This window comes from Enhydra lutris, unplaced genomic scaffold, assembly GCF_002288905.1.
Source record: "Enhydra lutris kenyoni isolate GAN:26980312 unplaced genomic scaffold, ASM228890v2 scaffoldscaffold66, whole genome shotgun sequence".
Classification (NCBI taxonomy): Eukaryota; Metazoa; Chordata; class Mammalia; order Carnivora; family Mustelidae; genus Enhydra; species Enhydra lutris.
In genome coordinates this window covers 15,626,524-15,630,224 of record NW_019154150.1, presented here as the reverse complement: position 1 = coordinate 15,630,224, position 3,701 = coordinate 15,626,524, and positions in this window count along the sequence as shown.

Genomic DNA, 3,701 nt, shown 5'->3' with positions numbered 1-3,701 from the left:
TGCTGCTCGAGGGTGCAGAGGAAAGATCCCTGTCAGTAGTTGGGGCCACCAGCTTAGAAGCCCCATGGGAGCCATTGTCTTTCAAACAACAGACATGGTTCCCAGCCCACCCTCCCACCGCCTCCACCCCCTGCCCCCCGGACACTGTGCTCAGTGGAGCCTGCTGCTCTGGTGCCTGCCCAGACACTAGTACCTGCAGAACGCTTCCAGTGTGGACATAGCTCATGTGTTGTAGGTCACTTGTACTGTTAGCTTTGCTGAATGGCACACCTGTCATTCCACTGTTCTCCCGGCTTCTGCAGAAACAGCTAGAACGTTAATCCAAGATCAGCAGGGACCCTGCTCCAAGTCTGACTCCTGGGAAGGAGAGCAGGAAAGGGGGTCCAGGAGGGAGAGCCACTGGCTGTAGCTCAGCTGGAAGGTTGTCACACCAAGCTAGACAGTTCTCAAGCTGAAGTGGTCTGTTAGATGAGTAGCGGGTCCCTGGCCAGGGCAGTCTGGGAAGAATGGCCTCGGTGCCTGTCGGTGGTGGATTCAGAGCAGGAGACCTGAATGGCATGTTTTCGTGGTCACCAGGGCCTCTGTGACCTTCCCTTTACCCAGAATATCTTTGTCCCTAACTGTACCCTCCATCGACTGCCTTCTCGGACTGCCACATTGATGCACACATGAAGATTCAGTTCAGTTGGAAGTCTCTAACATTGAGAGGTGAGGGTAAAACTACTTGGAAACCCCTTGGTGGTTTCTGCTAAGGCTGAACACAGCTGCCCTGGGTCTCAGCGATTCCACTGCTAAATGTATACCCCAGAGAAAGGAGTGCCAATGCCGTTGAAAGACATGTGTCAAATACAGCTCTAAATAGCCAGAAGCGAAACAAGACCAGTTTCCACCAACAGATATATTCATGCAAAAGACACAACTTCTTTTTAAAAGATTTTATTTTTTTAGAGAGCATGAAATGGGTGGGGGGGAGAGCAGGAGAGGAAGAGGGGAGAGAGAAAAAATCCCAAGCAGACTCCATGCTGAGCACAGAGTCCCACACGGGGCTCAATCTCATGACCCTGAGATCATGACCTGAGCTGAAAGTAGGAGTCAGATGCTTAATCAGCTGAGCCACCCAGGCGCCCCAGGACACAACAATTAAAAAAAAAAAGGAATGAAGTATGGGTACACACAACTGTAAATCTCACAGAGTATTAAATATATACCGAGTGACAATATATACTGTACGATTCCATTTACACGAAGCACTGGAATAAGTAAACCAACCTATGGCGGGAGAAGTCTGAATCGCTCCTGGGAAGGGTCGAGACTGAGCTGGACAGGCGGGAACTCGGGCCGGGGATGTCTTGATCTGGCTGGTGGTTGCACGGCAACCGTCCATGTCACCAGGCATCCGCTCACACTTGAGATCAGTGCCCTTTATGTATGTCACTGTTAACCTCAGTTAAACAGAAACAAAAACTCGGCCCAAGCGGCAACTCTTCTGGAAAGCAGTGTGTGTCTTCTCCAGCTCCCCAGCCATGAGGCCTGCCGCATCTCCCAAACTCCAGCTCTGCCGCCCTGTCGTGTTCTGGAAGGTACTGTGCTCCCACAAGGGTTTGCCCACGGCTAGAGGCTCAGCGTGGGTGTTTGTGGACCCTAATGCCGAGGAGCTCCGCAAGTGGTTCGTTTGTTCCATGAAACAATGGATTTCTGCCTGTGTCCATATTGCTTTTGCAAATTTGTGTTCCTTTGAAACTTTGTCCTGGTTTTTTTGGTTTTGTTTTGTTTTTTCCTCTTAACATCGTAACAACGCGTTACCGTGTCACTGAAAGTTATTCTTTGAAAACAAGATTCTAGCTAACTGTAGAACGTTCCACTGCATGGGCTCACAAAGAAGTTGCTACCCTTTCTCCAGGTCACAGCATTTGTTAAGGGGCAGGAGCCTGGATCCACAGCCAGCAGCCCAGCTCAGGCCCTTTGACACCTGTTTCTGCTTTTGCTGCTGCTTTGTTACCATGTTTCTTTTATTGATGTTTAGTTAATTTGTAGTGACTTGCACAGATCTTCACTGTACAGTCTCATGGGTTTCATGCATACATACTTCTTCATACCCTACACCCTTACAAGGTGTACATTATTGCTATTATCCCCATATTTGCAGTTTTTTGCACTTTGGAAATTTAGCAGGCAAGAATTGTTTTTTGTTATCATAGAGGGGTTACAAGAGCTGCATTTAACATTAAGGGTATGCCATTTTGTTGGTACTGTTTGTTTTAAATTAGTTTCCTCACACAGCTGCATCAAAGAATCAGGGGGACGATGATGGCAGGAGAGCCCGGGAGCTGGGATCTAGGGTGCCCAGGAGCATCTCCGACAGAAGCCCATCCCAATAGACAGCGGCAACCTCTGCACCCCATGAGTCAGCTCTGAGAGCACCTCACTGGCTGTGGGTGGGGGGGCAGCGGGCCAGTGCGAGGCCTGGGAAGAGAGCACACATGGACCCCCCAGCCCAAAGCAAACCCCTCAGAGGTGTCCCTCAGCCCTCGGCTGTGTAGCCTCTGTCCACCCCGCTTGGCCATCCCTGTGTGGTCAGGCGCTCCGGGAGTACTGCTCCCACCCCAGGCGCTACCCAACAGCGTGTACCCCTGAGCTGATGGGGGGCCCTCCTCCATCTGGGCCCCCACCCTCCAGCACAGGAGGGCAGTGTCAGGTCTGCAAATAGTCCTCCTCAGATGTGGGGAGGGTGGAAGGGAGGCAGTGGCATGCTGCCTTCCTCTTTGCAGGGGTGTGGCCCTGTGCTCTCCCAGCCCAGTGTGGAAGACGGTGACAGCCTGGCCAGGTCACTCTGGTCAGCGCCAGAGGCAGAGCCCAGGGCTGCATCCCCATGCAGAAAGGCACTGTGGGGTCTCTCTCAGGAGTCCTGCTGGCTGTGGGAACTCCAGGACCCTTACATAAAGAAGTTTCATGTCTCAGAGAAAACCTCGAGAAGCCACACAGCATGTTAGAATTTGAGACAGTCCTGTCCTGTTTGCGGAATAAAAAGCACAAAAAGATGTAGTTGCTTTCTGGCCACTTACATCTGTGGAAATAATCCAATAATCTCTTTTGGAATGTTGTACTGTTGGAACTTCCCAGGTTCAGCTAGGGCAGCCTTCTTCTAGGATTGCTTAAGCTTTAGAAAAACACTCCAACTTGAATTTCATGTAACAGGTTTTTGGGTGCTGTATTTGCTGTATTGCTGTAATCTCGTGCTGTGTTTGGTAACACTACCTTTTTCCCACTAGTGGAAAATGTGAGGTGGGGAGGTTTGTTGTATAACCACGAGGTTAATAATTCCTCGTACTCCCATTTTCCCAGTGGAAATGCAGAGGCGCTGGTGGGAGGAAGGCCTTACTCCTGCCTTAGCTACAATAAGAAATAGGAACGATACCAAATGCCTGAAAAGATGCAGGGAAACCAGATCGCTCATCTACATTGCTGAGAAGAGTGAAATGGTAGCCTGGGAATAGTTGGGCAGTTTCTTAAGAAATTAAACATATTACCATGAAATTGCACTCCTGGGCATTTGCCCCAGGGGAAAAAAAAAAAGAATATTCTGTTCACACAAAAACAAGTACAGGAATGTTCAGAGCAGCTTTCATTGTATTAGCCAAAAATGAGAGATGACCCAGATGTCCTTCAGTAAACAGTAAACAAACTGTGGTCTCTCTGGACCA